The 15,554-nt window shown below is 41.7% G+C and overlaps 1 protein-coding gene across 1 annotated transcript in view; it reads right to left on the bottom strand.

Annotated features, from left to right (window-relative positions):
• The window catches only part of RAD51B (RAD51 paralog B), a gene marked incomplete at both ends in the record, with an annotated part of 653,574 nt that overhangs the window by 64,822 nt on the left and 573,198 nt on the right, over positions 1 to 15,554 (bottom strand). The window lies entirely within an intron of this gene.

Here is a 15,554-nt window from a genome sequence, read left to right as displayed (position 1 = left end):
TAAAGAAACAGCATACTTGCCAAATAAAATATGTTGGCCGACTGCAAGCCCACCCCTCATATTTGCAGAGCCTGGGGCACGAGTACAAATGGAGACCCACATATCACATGTCTAAATATTGAGAAAGAATAAATCAAGCTCACTTACTGCAAACAAAATCTGTTCTGTCTGCTTATAAAGTCAAAATATGGCTTCCTAACAACCTGAAGGCCAGGTGTGAATTCAGAGGTTCTGGGACACATTGGGGTTCCTCGCAGAAAGGGGGCAGCAGCAGGGAGCTGGCTGCTGGCAACTGTCCTTCATTCCCCAGTCCCAGGTCCAATCAGTATCATCGGGGCCTCGTACATCCCTGAGAATACCCAGCTCGCGAGTCTGCACTCTGGCTGTCTCCTTATACCTCCACTGCCACCTCTCTAGCTTAGTAGTGCCCACATCAAGGGTGCAGGCTGCCCTTTTGAAGACCAGCCAGAATGGGATTGAAGACATTTGCCAGGAAATTCTGGAGTCCTGGGACCTGGTGGTCTGGGAGGAGGTGCACAGACTCTGGGTGGTCATATCTCTCTGTCTTGTGATTTAGACAAGGGTCAGAGTGAATCCATTTAAAGTGTGGGGTCCAAGATCTAAGGGTGGTTCTAGCATTGATTTGAGATCCCTGACTCAAATAATAAGACACCCAGAAGTGAAAGCATCTTGATTTTTGAGCTGGTTTTATGAGTAACTAGGTCTTTGGCCTTGAGGAGATTAAGGTCCTTTGATGAGTCAGTTTCTACATGAAACGAGGGAATAAAATATCTCTCCTAACCCATTTACTCAAGAAATAAAACAGATTATTTGTACGTGGAAATTATTAAACAAAGTGAGATTGAAGTATGTGAAATGTTTTAAAGAGTAATAATTAGAGAAAGTGATAATTAAGAGAATAACTGTCACAGATACAATTTTTTATCAAAGGGAATATATAGATGAAAGTCTCTCAATATAAAAAAAAGTCTCTCAATGTAAAAAATAAATATATTAAAAATAAATGTCTCTCAATACAAAAAAATCCATTTTATCCCAAGATACGAGCTAAGTCTAGAAGAACTAAAAAACAAACTTTTCATTAAAGGTTTTCCCTCTTTCCCAATACTCCCTCAGAATGGGTCTCCTATCACATGGCTCTTAAAAGAAATTGCAGAGGTAAACAAAACAAAAAGCCTGTAGACTTCAATGACTCCTTCCCAAGAACCCCGAATCCCTTTAATCAACGTTAAAGCAGGATTCCTTTTCAGGGACACATGAGCTGTTATCGGGACTGTCATTCTAGAAATGTTGGGTCCTATTTTTAATGAAAGAAAACCAATGGGACAGGTGGCAAAAGGAAAAGGCTGTTTAAAAGAGGAAGGAAATACTAAAAATTTCCAGAAGACTCAAAATCAATAACAGGTCTGGAATTTCAAAGACAAGGAACAATAACTTCAAATCACAGAGGTAGACAAAATTGTACAAAGGGCTACCGGGAAACATTTTACATGACAGTAGCTGTAAGAGTTCCTTCCAAAGAACTATTGCTTGATATAGATACCGTGATGAAGCATGCCTGAAGTAATGCTTAAAGATACCCATTTAGACCAATCCAGGAGGACTTTGAAAGGAGGGTCAGAGAGTGAGCTAAGGTTCTGTATCTTCTCAAGTATCCACAGGGGGGTTGGGAAATGTGAGTGTTGTGTTAGGATGACTAGCACCCATTTTCCCTTCCTAACAACATCCTGATTTTCTTTTGGGGGATAATCTCTTCCCGGGAGGACACAGTCTGTGGATAGTGCCGGGAATAGGGTTTGCGACCCAAGGTAGGCCAATCAGATCCTCCCTCAATGGAACATGCATTTTGAGCAGAGGGACAAAGAGAATAGAAACTTCAGGGATGTCACCCATTCAAGTGGAGTACCCTGGCCAGACTTCTGTGATGCTGGTGGTGGTGCTTACTTCTTAGCTTTGGAAGCTTCCTTACTTCTTTCTCATTTCTGAGACTGGCTCTCCAGCCTCCCTTTAATCCTATAGGCCCTTTATCTCCTTTTCACCTTCCTTCAGCCTGTGTTGGCCAGAAGTGTTTCTGTTGCTTGCAACCAAAGAAATTTAGTGGCTACAATAGCACCAAGGCCCTGTAGATACTGACCTTCAGTCTAAGCTAGCAAGTACTTCTTGAGACCTTCTGTGCGCCCTCACCCCAGGGAATGTAGATCTTGCTGAAGAATATGATGCAGAGGCTTAGCACAGAAACAGTGGCGCTATTCCAGGCTTCCTTCACCCAGTTACACATACCAATTTTCTTTCTCAGTTTTCCTGAAATGTTGGAATGTTTATTTTTCACTTCATAGTATGAGCAGTTCATAAAATGGCTAGCACAATCCCGGCACTTCAAAGGGTGCTTCCAGAATGAGTTTGTAGTTGGAATTAGTATGACAGTGAGTCAGCCTGCTGACCCTAAAGCCTGCTGTAAGATCGATGTGTCAATATCACATGCTTAGAAACTGGGATCCAATGCGCCTGACTGCCCTTGAAAAAAATGAGTGGAACAAAGCTGAGCATTTGCCAGGTGCAGTGAAAAATTACAAAGAAGAAAGATATGTGGGGAGCGGGGTGTTGAGTGGGTGAAGATATGGAAAAAGGAAATGAAACGAACTGAAAACTGATAACAGAAATTGTCTGAGTCACAATAAAGGGTAGACAAGAGTTTATGATATCAGGGGCAGCAAATACCTATGCCAGCTTTTAGGCTAGCTTTTGAAATCAGTAGTAATATTTGTTGTTTAACTTTTAACCTTGTTGCTCTTTGGTCATTCACCATCACCTGAGCTCTTATCTTGATATTACTCTGTGTGTCCACCAACAATAGGGAGGTGGGGTGATCTGGTGGCTAAGAGTCAACTAGCCACTCTAGAGTCAACTAAAACTAGAGTGTATTTGAACTTTAGCTCTATCACTTGCTAGTCCCATGACCTTAGGCAAATTATTTAATATCTCTGTGTCTCCATGTCCTCATCTATAAAATGGGGTGATAATAATAATAATATATAAAAAGCACTTAACAGTATCTCTGGCACATTAGTGCTCAATAAATATTAGCTACTATTACTCATTCAGTGAATATTTATTGAGCACCCATAATGTTTCAGGGGCCACACTAGCTCTTGGGATCTATCAGTGAACAAAATAGACAAAGATCTCTACCACTGTGGAGTATGCATGGAAGTTGGGGTGACAGTGGAGGGGGGAGTAATAAATAATGTTGGTGCTGTTATTAATATCTAATCCAATATCTACCAACTCCAGTAAACTTTCTCAGACTCCTTTGAATCCTTATCTTCTTAAATATTCTGTTCAATCTTGCTACCTTTACCTGGTTGGCCCTGAGGATAGGACTTTCCCCCACAGCATTTAAAAGTGGGGTATGCTTTTTCTCTTACTGTTCACATATTCCAGAGACTGAAAACAGGGAAACTGATTTTCTTCTTGTTTCCTACATTTAATTCCATCCATTCTCATTGTTAGCCCATATAAACCACAGCTATTTAGGAGCTGATTCTTTCAGACTTTATAATCCTCGTCCTATTTTCTTGCTGTCATCAACAATCTGTCCGTTTATTCTTACTCATTTATGGAACACTTATGCATCCAACTCCCCCTCCTCCCTTTCACCCTTCTTTTTGTCATTGTTCTTGGTGACTTTAACACCCCTCTTCTCTGAATTCTTTGACTTCCTCGCTTCCAATGATCTGTTTTCCATCTTGCTCAGCTATTTTTAAATGATCATCACCTAGACCTTGTCATCACTACCTTTCAAGTCTAGATTTCAGCTGTCATATGATCCAACCACTAGTTTTATCTTCGCAGTCAACTTCCTCTAGTATTTCTCCTCCAATAACTATTTTGTCCCTCAACAAAGACCTCCAATCAATTAAGCTCAGCTGCTTGGTTTGGTTTTGCTCTGGTTTGTTTCTTTATCACCTTTCATATTCTTGTCTTTCTCTTTAGCCATCATCAATTTTATAAACCATTGTTATTAGCTCTGCCCACAAATATCTTCAATGCCTTTGCCCTTTTCTTTTCATATCAAACTTATCTAGTAAAATTCAATCAGGTTAAAACCAACTATTGGCTTATGTTGCAATGGTCCTGAGGTAGTTTAAGACTGAGAAAATAATACACTGAGTTGACTATTCACATTTTAAATCCATGACTGTAGTTCTTAAATGAGTAATAAATATTTTCAGAAATCCTATATTGTTTCCCTAGTAGGTTCATACTCTTGTTTTCCCAAAATCACCATCTATATCTCTTCTCCCTTTCAAACCTTCAAAGGTCATTGGCTCTCTCCTGATGATCTCAACTCATGTCTCATTGAGAAACAGAAATAATCAGACAGAAATGCTCTGAACTTCCTATCAGGCCATCTGCAAAATAGTGATCTAGTATCTGTCTAAAAGAAAACACAAAGTCTCTCTCTTCTATTAAAGCCAAAACCTGTGCTTTGGATCCTGTCTTCTCTTATGTCTCAAGGACTTTGTTCCTGAAGTCACCCTCTCTCTTTTTGCACAATCAGATTCTTCTACTCTACTGAATCATTCCATCACCATCAGCAACAAAGTGCTCATATAGCTCTGATATTTACATTTTAAAAAATTTCCCCAAATATTTATTTTATTTATTTATGCATGCAAGGGCTGGGGTGCAGGTCAGAGGTGCCTGTGTGTGTGTGTATGTGTGTGTGTGTGAGAGGATTCACCAGAGACAGTGTGGGAAGCTAACAAGCAGATTGACACTGCTGAGGGGAACACTGGGCTAGCCAGGAGAGGTCTGGTGCACCATGTGTGTTAGTTCCCTGGCTGGGGATTGAACTCCTGCTGCAGTGGCTGCAGACCACCTCATAGTGCTAAGAACCAACACCTTGAGCCACCAGGGAAGCCCGTATCTCTTATTTTTAAAAGATGATACAGTATTAAAGATGATGCTCCTTTTGTACAGCATTCTCCCCCAGCTACCATACCAGACTGTCTCTCTTCTAATTAAGTTTTCCTAGTGTGTAGGGAATGCTGCTGACTTTAAAAAAAAAAAAAGACTATTCAATATTTTTCAGAGCAGTTGTTTATTCACAGCAAAATTGAGTGGAAGGTACAGAGATAACTCCCTCCCCTGCACAGGCATAGCCTCTGACATCTGGTGAGCCCATATTGACACATCACTATCATTCAAAGTCCATAGTTTGCATTAGGGTGTGCTCTTGGTGTTGTATATTTTATGGGTTTGGGCAAATGTATAATGACATGTATCTTCCCTTGTAGTATCATACAGAATAGTTCACCACTCTAAAAAACCCTTTGCAATCTGCCTAGTCTTCCCTCCCCATAACTGTTGGCAATTTCTATATTGATTTTTTCAACAAGCTTGCTGAGCTCTTATTGTTCATAATGATATTCCTACATTATGGGCCTTCTGTGTAAGTAATCTTATTATCTTTAAAGAAAAATAACTTTGTCACTTTCCATTCCAGTTCTTATTTCTTTTTTTTTTAAAGATTTATTTATTTATTTGTACAAGCACTGGGTAGAGTCAGAAGCATGGGAGGGTGAACGAATTCACCAGAGCCAGAGTGGGGAACAGAACAGGCAGTCTGACGAAATACACTGCTGAGGGGAGCAGCGGGCGCGGCAGGAGAGGTCTGTCACACCATGTAGGATCCTCGCAGGTGGCCGGAGATTGAACTGGCGCTGCAGATGCTGCGGGCAGCTTCACAGCCCAGCGCTCAGCAGCTGTGCCACCAGGGGAGGCCCCTCCAGTTCTTATTTCTATTTTCACATTTCACTGGCAGGACTTCCAGAATGATACTGAGTATACAGGGGTGATAGTAGGTATCATTATCCTTTATTCTGATTTTGATGAGAATACAGCTAAAATTTATAAAGATATATATTCTTTATTAAGTTAAAGTTCATTTCTATTATTAGTTTACTAAGAGTTTTTATAATGAGGGAACTGATTTTATCAAATGCTTTTTTTTTGTATCTATAATCTGTATTAAGGTGATCATAAACCTTTCCTACTTTAATGTCTTGACTGTAGTAGGTTATGGTAGTTTCTGATGTTGGCTCCTTCCTTTTTAAGATAAATTCCACCAGAAGATTTTTTAAAACACACACACACACACACACACACACACACACACACACATTCACCACCATCATCATTATCTCTAATAATTTATTTAGGATTTTAAAAAAAATCTATGTTTGTAATAGATTAGTCTATAATTATATTGTTTAGGTTTCTTATCAAGGTTAGAGCGGTCTCATAAATTGGGTAACTTCCCCTCTTTTTCTATACTCTAAGAGAGTTTGTATAACATAGAGATTAGCTGTTCCTTCATGGATTAGTAAAACATTCTTGGAAGAACATCTAAGTCCAGTGTCATTTGAGTGGAACGTTTTGAGTAGTGATTCAATTCTTTCATGGATTATTGGTTCAATTTTTATATTCATCAATTAGAAATGATAGTCCCTGTCTCACAAGTTTGTTGGGATAAAGTTTGACATAGTACATGGTACTCAGTAGATGTTCATGTATTAAAATGATGAATAATTATTTAATCCCAAACAAGTCCATATTTGCAGTTAGAATTTTTTTTGGCCACTAAATATGGGACTTTGACTCAGACACTTTCTCCTCATGCTCTTCATGCCTCCTTCCTGTTACCTATGGTCAGGTTGCTTAGTAATATGTGTTTTAAAAGGTTGATCATGAGTTCTTACAGAATATCAGGTAAAATTTATTTTATTTATACTTTATAATTTATATTCAACTTGGAAAGTATACTTGAGGTAGTTTAGAATAAAAGACACATGTACAATAAATTGGTTGGAAAAAAAATGAAACCATAGAGGAGAAAGGGAAAATAATTGTGTGAAAACACCTGAGCTAATCATTACTATAATTAAGCAAATTTGTTCAAAGCTTCCTGGCAGCTAAAGGCAAAAAAGAGGTAATGTCATAGGTGACATAATTCTCAAGGGCTGAAGTTTTTCTCTTAAATAGTTTAGCAAGGCTGTGATGGACTAGACATTATTTGGAGGTTAAACTCTATTCTGGCTACATGGTGTGGAAGAAGTAATTATCTCAGGTTGATGGTAGAGTCTATCCCTATGGCTTTTACAGAATGGATGACTGGTTTTTGGATGGCTTAGTGCAAATCAGACGGGAGCCAGGAAACTGGAAATTGATGACTTTAAAAAAAAACAATGCTTTTTAACTGTAAGAAAATAAAAATATATATTTATATTTGAAGATTTGGAAAATACAAAATAACCAAGAAGAAAACAAAAATATCCCCATCATCCTGTTATAGAAACAACCATTATTACAACTTTATGGCTTTCCTTCCAGACTTTTTCTATGCATACTGATATTAACCAACTTTTTCAAGTTTGCTTCTAGTTAGATGATTCTAAAATCCTGGTGTTCTTTGACTCAAGTGGTTGTTATATTTCATAATAAAAATACTATTGCTGGCCTATTGATCACCTAATGTGCTCCCAATGCTGTATTTCCAATTCTGATACCAAAAAATACATGGCAGTTTTTCCTGTTTGCAGCAAGGTTATGGAATCTTTCTAAATCATAGAGATGAGCTCTTGTATACATAAACAAATAAATCTTTTAAAAATAAATAAATCATACATATGAAAAGAGACAAAACACAAATTTGGGTGTGTCTGAGTGTGGCTAGTCACTTCCCTCTACCAGGTGCTCCTTCTTTAAGACCCAGGCATCTCCTGGCTCCTGCTGTTCATGTGGGTTTCCTGAGAGTAGGGGTGCTTGTGTCTGACATAGGTTCAAGTAACTCATGGAACCCAACCAACCAATACAGAAAGCAGAGGGCTTTTCCTCTTTCACTACTCTCTTCTTTTCTCACCTTCCCACATACTAGAGGTCAAGAAGCTAAATTGTCTATGTTCCAAGTTAGTTTGGGTAGTTGTTCTGATGGTTTTACTTTCATAAAATATTGTAATACAAACCTCTCTTATGAGGATAAAGTTAAGAGAGAATCAAGCATGCTAGTTCTGTTGTTTTCAGTCCCAATGATACCAAAGAGCATGAGAATTTTTATCATCATTATTACTATGGTTTAGAGACGAAACTGCACATATGTAACTTTCACCTCCCTTGAATTTAACCCAGAAACTTCTCTCTTGGGTGAGTCACAGACAGAAGTATCCCACAGCAACCCCCAACAAGCCGCTAAGAGCCCGCTCCTCTGCACAGACCCAGGCCACATGTCTGCAGGCAGGCTGGCTGTCACACCCCAAAGGGGCAGTTGTGAGTGGCTTCTGGCCAACGTAAGTCGTGTTCTGGGCAACAGGACACCTCTTGGTTGAATACTGGCTGATACTTTTCCCTGTCCTTTACCATTTTTAGGGACATTATAAGCTCAGTTTCGAAGAACCAAGAGACTAAATGTCTGGTCTCCTGGCTGGCCACACAGTGAGCTGAGGAGGTCTGAGTGGAGAGTTCTGAGCAGCGTGGATGAATCAGACTGGGCAGCCAGTGAGTCAGCACCTGAGATGGCCTCTCTCAGCTACCCTTGTATAACCCTAAGCACAAGGCTTTGTCCTTCAGAACAATCACTCATCTGACCATGGCACACTGGATCCTGTTTCCTGAAGGAGGTGTTTACGGGAGAAAGAAGTTTTAAACTGGATGTTGTACACATGAGCCTTGGGACTCTCAGAGGTAATCATTTCTCTCAGTTGCATGAACTAATTGCTGAAATCCTTAAGGTAAACTGATGTGCCAAATGCCTTGCTCCTGGGACCTATTTAATAACAACTAAAACATCAATAGTAATAGCAAATACTACTCAATAGCATTGGTGGTTCTCTAAGCACTTCAAATATATTAACTCAGGTAATTCCCCCATTTTACAGACAAGGAAACTGAGGCACCATGAGTTGAATGACATGCCTACTGTCAGAGCTAGTAAGAGGTTGAGCAAGAAGCCCAGGAATTCCAGCTTCTCATCCCAGCTCACAAGTGGATTTGGGTGTTCGTATGAGAGGAATTACATAAGATTTGAGAAAAAGTATAAATGTTCTAACAGATAGCTTCCCAAACACAGAATGGCTCAGGTTGTCCCCCAATGCTTGGCATGCCGGGGTTCTGTTAGGCTAATCCTATATTCCAGAGCTCACAGAACTTGTAGCTGGCTGTCTAGAAAGTGAGAAAAATCCCCCAAACCCTGTGCAGGCCAGTGGTGTTTGGCATTTTGAGTGGGTGTGAAGAGCAGCTCACTGTAACAGTACATGGCATCTGGACTGCCCTGGGAGGCCCTGGCAGCACTGTCTCAAAGTGAAACATCCCTCCTGGAGAAGAGACCCCATCCAGATATACTGATGGCTGTGGTGTAGATATGTAGATGGGGGTTGGCCAGGAAGGCGGTGGGAGTTTCCAGAAAATCACTGGGAAAAATATTGACGTGGCCATCATGGTTTTCAAACTCCAGGTCACGGGACCTGGAAGAGGCTGTATTCTTTTGTGTTGTAGCTGTCTGCCAGGCCCTGGATTATGTCCTATTGCTGCTGTAACAAATTAATGAATACAGTGGCTTAAAGCAATACAAATTTATTATCTTATAGTTCTGGAAGTTAAAAATCTCACATGGGTCACTGGGTTAAAATCAAGGCATTGAAAGGGCTGTGCTCTTTTTTAGAGGCTCTAGGGGAAAATCCATTTTCTTGCGTTTCTAGCTTCGAGAAGCTGTCCTTATTTCTTGGCTGCTAGACTCTTCCATCTTCAAAGCTGGCAACATCCATTGAGTTTTCTCACAATAATTCTCTCCAGTAGACACTGATGTTTCTGCCCCCTCTTCTACCTCATTAAGGACACTGGTTTACACCGGGCCCACCTGTGCATGGGATATGATTCCTGCTTCATTTTATTTTTTTAAAACCACAAATTCATTGCATGACTAATTGCTGAAATTTTTAAAATGAACTGGATGCTGCAATAGCTGCTCTCTTGGGTTTAGGTGTTGTTCCTTCACGGAATCCATGTCTGAGTCTGCAGTACACAATTTCTAGATGTCTCATTAGACGGTGGTATTTCGTCTTGTAGTCTTGGCACTCCAGTTATACTTTCTCTTCCACTTGATGGGGGTGGGGGGCTACATTTGCTGCAGGCTGACTTCTGAAAAAGTTGGTAGACCTTTGAGCCGTAGTGGCAGCACAATGTGTGCATTTTATTGCAACACTTCTGAATGATGCTGTTCCCTTCACCATCTTGCTTCTGTGGCCAAGACCAAAGAGTTGATTCCTATTTTAAAGTGAACTGATAAGTATCCTAATTCCAGCTGCTACCTTGCATTTAACACAACACAGTCCCAGGTTCCAGGCATTAGGGCATAGACATCTTTGGAAGACCACCATTCTGCCTCCCATGGTCCCAAATGAAAAAACAGACTCCCTGCCATGGACATTCACAATACATTTGAGAGCTAAGCAGCTGGCATTTTCTGCACATGCTGGAGAAAAATCACTGGGACCTCCTTCGGAGAGAAGATTGAGAAATTACCTACATGGTTTTTACAGAGTTACAGATGCGCCCATCTTGAGAAGACTCAAATAACAAAAAGTCTAGAGCTACAACATCAGGACCTGAAAAAAGAACCATTAGATGGGGTCAAATGACTGGTACAGGCTGTTGGAATCCTGAACAATGACCACAAGAGACACTTTCTAGGAGACCTGAGCACTCCCCATAGATAACTCAGTCTCAAAATCTCAACTGTATGTATTCAGAACATGCCCTGATCATATGTCTGACTCTGAGAGGTGAGTTTTATTTTAAAACCTGATCGAACCTGTGGGCATGTTCAGTCCATCTACCTACTAGAGTCCTAAGCACAGTGCTTGTAATATGCTCCCACTTCTTGGTTCTGAAACATCTTCAGGAGTATTCCCATGAGGCTTCTAATTCCTACACTCTGGGGTTACTGCTCAGGGTGTACCATTCCATATACTTTTAGTCTGTTTGAACTGAAAAGGCTGGGTTTTTAAATTTTAGGCTTCTTAAAAAATACATTTGGATGCTTCTAGGCCACTCGGCTTCCTGACTCTTTTGGTCCATGTGAGCAGTGCTGATTCTGTGTGAGATCTTGAGCAGGTCCCTTCATCTTGCTCTTGCTCCAATTTTCTCTTCTGCATTGTGAGTATAATAGTACCTATTTCCTAGGGCTGGAGTGAGGCGTAAATGATTGAGACCTGCAAAGCTCTTAGAGCAGTAAAGAGTACTTGGTAAAGCCATGATCCAGCTTGGTTGTTACAATTATCAAAAGATTTAATGAGGGGCCTCCCTGGTGGCACAAGGGGTTAAGCACGGCACTATGAAACAATAGCAGCCTCTGCAGCAAGAGTTCAAGTTTGATCCCCAGCCAGGGAGCAATCCATATGGCACAGCAGAACTCTCCTGACTCACCCACTGCTCCCCTCAGCAGTGTACTTCGATCAGTCTGCCTGTTCTGTTCCCCACTCTGCCTCTGGAGAGTCCTCTTACCCCCGCATCTCTGGCCTGTATCCCAGCTCTTGCATGCATAAATAAAATAAATCTTTTTAAAAAAGATTTAATGAGATATAGATATCTTCTCTTACAGACCCACAATTATGATGTCTCTAGAATGTTCATATTCACCTCATGTTGAGTGCAGCAGATTCATTCCTAAGCAATGTCCCTTTCTGTTTTGCTCTATAGGAATATTATTCTCATAAAGACCATTTCTTATAGTGGAGGGTAGACTTTGCAGTCTCCTGTCAAGTGGGTAAATGCCAGAGCAAAGAGAAACCTGCTCTTCTCACCCTGGAAATGGAGTACAGATATGGTAGCATGGTTCTCTTAGGACTCTTAACCCAAAGGGAATTTCCTACATAGAATCACATTGTCCTCGCAGTCCACCCAATTCTATTAACTCAAAGGTTACCTAGACAATACTTCTTATGAACCAGCTTAGCCAAGACTGTTCTAACCTGGTTTCAAACCTACATGCTCCAACCCCACTCCCTCTGTTCTTCGGAGCACAGTGTTAAATGCCATAGAACTATCCTTTGGTTCTGTAAAAATGCATAAGCCTCAGGTCCCCACCCCATTGGAGCCATTTGTTGACCTCTGACCTCATGCCTGGTATTCTGCTTTCCACTCTCACAGCAGTAACTATGGGCAGATTCCACTACCAAGCCCCCAAAGACATTCGGGGACAGAGAACCTTTACTCCAAATGGCACACAGGCCACATAAATTCCTTAAATATGCACCCCAAAGCACAAGAGTCCCCAAGGATTCAGTTTATTTTACCAAATTTCAGTGGCGGGAGAAACAGTCTAATGGCACGTAAGGAAAGCTGTCAAGAGCAGTTTCGCTCAACATCAAATGCATTCCAGAACTTATCTAATCAGGGAGACTTCACAGCTGATGCAGGGGCTATTTCTGCAAATTGTTCCTGAGCCAGGGAGAGGGGCCTTGATTTTAAGTACAAAATAATGGTTCTTTTGGCAAAGGCAAAGTGGCTTGGCAACTGGAGGTTTGGGGTGACCTCTGACCCTCTCCCACAGTTCCTTCTGAGTCCCACTGCACAAAACTAAGCCATCCTCAAATCCCAGGCTCTAATTGGCTCTGGTTTGTTTTGCCTTTCTATTCTACCCAGAGCTTCAAAAGGCGCTTCCATAATTGTTTGAGGCATGAAAAAGGCAGGTTTCAGCTTTCTTAACTGGAATTGGAGGTAATTACTGTCTTGCACATACGCGCCGGTACATGCTTCGAATCAGATGTCTCTGGGTTGTTTTATAAAATGCATTGGGCCCCTGAGCCAGGAGAGTGAGGATTATACATCCTCCCAACTCCTCTGTTTCAGAAAGAGAAGAATTTGTATCTCAAAAACGATGAGGGAGTTTCTGTGTTCTCCTGCAGTTATTTTGAGCTCTGATCCCATAGGTCTGACCTGAAAAGAGTGTGCTCTCCACTTCTTCCCAGAAAATTCAGGTGTTTTTTGGCTCTATCTCAAGAGAAAGAAACAAACTCCCAGAAGACCCTCATCTTGTTATAATCAGTATTGTTGAGTCGGCCTGGGCTGTCTTCCTGTGAAACCTCAGAAAGGGGTGAAAGTGTTGCACAGCCTAGTGAGTGCACCTCGCACACCCAGAACAGGGATTCCCTGATGCACCTCAGGAGGCAAGTCCGACAGGCTTACATCCACCCACGCCGCCCTGGGCAACAGGGGTTTTCTTCTCAGCCACCAGGGTGTGTCCGCAGGTGCTGCCTCACCCCACTCAGGGGCCTGAAGACAGAAAGAAAACAGAGACTGGCCTGGCTCCTAGGGATGCTTTCTAATGAGGTCAACCTGTGAAGGTACTAGGCCTAGAACCTGTGCTCAGTAAGTGCTCAATAAAGTCAACCACTATTAGCTGCCACAATTGTCACTACATGGCCAGTGACCATAGGAACCACTCTGAAAATATTAGGGGTTTTCAAACTCTAGGGGTTCCTAAATAGAGGAAGGAAGGAAACTGTTGTAGCTTCCATGGAAGGAAGCTGGAGGGGGAGCAGGTGACAGTCTCCACCTCTAAATGTCTCCCCCACCAAGGGCATCACTGTTAGGTTGCCTGATGTTCTACAGATTTGAGAATTAGTTTTGCCTTTTGTCAACAATTATAACAAGAATTAGTGGGTTAAACAGCAGTCATGACCCAGTGTGCCTGGTTTAGTTGTTTTCTTCCTACACACTTTGCAACTTGGGGGTCAAGGAGTTTGAGTCTGAGGTGGGACTGAGGAAGGCAGAGAAAGCAATAATTTAGAGTCGTGAAGCACTGTTGGAGACAAGGTCAGCTGTTCAAGTTCTGAGACCCTTAATTCATTCACTCACCAGCCCACAGACACCTGCCTGGCTTGTGGGAACATGGGGAGGTAAGAGCCAAATGCGTCCTTGGAGGCCTGGGTTGTTTGCTTGGATTCTGTACTTCCCTACCACACCACCCTTTCAAATGTCTCCTAGGACTCCCTCATCCCTGGAAGCTCCTCCTCATCTGGGCCAAGCTGGCACAGGGCAGCTCAGAGTGCATTGCAGATCTCAGATCATGCCTCTCCCTTCATGTTTCATCCCTTAATAATCTCGTCCAGGCCCTCCCACGAGGGCTTGAGTCTGGCTCAGGGTTGCTGACTGCCAGATCAACTTCTCTCTCGCTTTGGATATTCAGTTGCCTGTGTGTCATTCCTGTTCCAGGGTTTCAAACAGAACTCTCAACAAGCTCTTACCCCACCCATGCCACCGAAAAAATAAAACAAAAACCCCATTAGGTTGTGGTGTAAATGTCCTTGCTGCAGGCCCAAAACTGTTGGTCTTTCTCTTTATACCATGTATTTTTTTCCTTAGTACTTAAGGCAAAATATAGTTGCATAATTTTGATACTTTTTATGTCTCTGTCTTCCAATAGACTGTAAGCTTCATGAGGACAAGAGAAGGTCTGTCTCCATTCCCCATACCCAGCCTGACACAAATGCCTGACACATAGTAAGTCCTCACTATCTATTCACTGAATGAACAAATAAGCGATTTCAGAGTATAGATGTGTCCTGGAGTCAGGAAGAGAGTTTTTAAGCAAAGCTAAAGACAGTGAAACCTGGTTTCCCCCCACCAAAATATTTGAGATCATACCTTGTGTAGCGGCAGGAAAGGCTTAGAGCAGGATCTCTATGATCTGAGTCCACCATGGTAAAGGAGAGTCCTGGAGCCCTCGGTGGCTTTTTCAGGCTTTATTGTGTTTACCAGGTACACAGCAGGCAAGGGTGCTGGGGGGACGGGAGGCTGGCAGGCCTCCTAGCCCCCAGCAAGTCTTTACTCTTTCTGGGCTCTCTGGCCTTCTCTCGTGGTCTCTGCATCTCTGCCGGATTTCTCTTCCAGTCTCTCCCTTGTTCTTCTTCTGCTGGTTCCGTTTCCTGTGATGGCACCCTTATAAGCCCAATATCAGCTCAGGTGTCCCCACCTACATATGCCCACACCCCAATCCAGGTGTCTGCCATCAGGCATGCATTCAGGACCACAGGGATCCTCATCAATGCTAATGGCGGGAGGGCAGAAAAGCCTGACAATCATTTACCCTACACCTTGTTTTCCCAAAAGGTCATATGACTTCTAGTTTTATTTTCTACTCTACTCTACTTCTACTCTACTCTTCTACTCTAAGTTTCATTGTTTAACAAAAACCCTTAACAATTAGAACAAACATATAGGACCTGATCATGAACTTGATGAACTTCTGTTAAGCTCCATGCCTGATCTGGGGAGTACCTAAGTTATATATAAAAACATGGTTGACTCTCAATTATCCATTCCAATGCATAATCTAATAGACAACAACCTATTAGTTTCTAATTTAGTAGCTTATACTCTTGAATGTTTTACATGTGGTTTTGGATTGTGTTTCTGAATTTGCATCAGGCAATAAGGATTTCTGATGGTTTAGGAATTCAGAGTACATTGAGCTC

The sequence above is a fragment of the Talpa europaea genome (genome assembly GCF_964194135.1).
Source record: "Talpa europaea genome assembly, chromosome: 8".
Classification (NCBI taxonomy): Eukaryota; Metazoa; Chordata; class Mammalia; order Eulipotyphla; family Talpidae; genus Talpa; species Talpa europaea.
The sequence above is the reverse complement of the archived record's forward strand: the minus strand, read 5'-3'. Positions and strand labels throughout refer to the sequence as shown.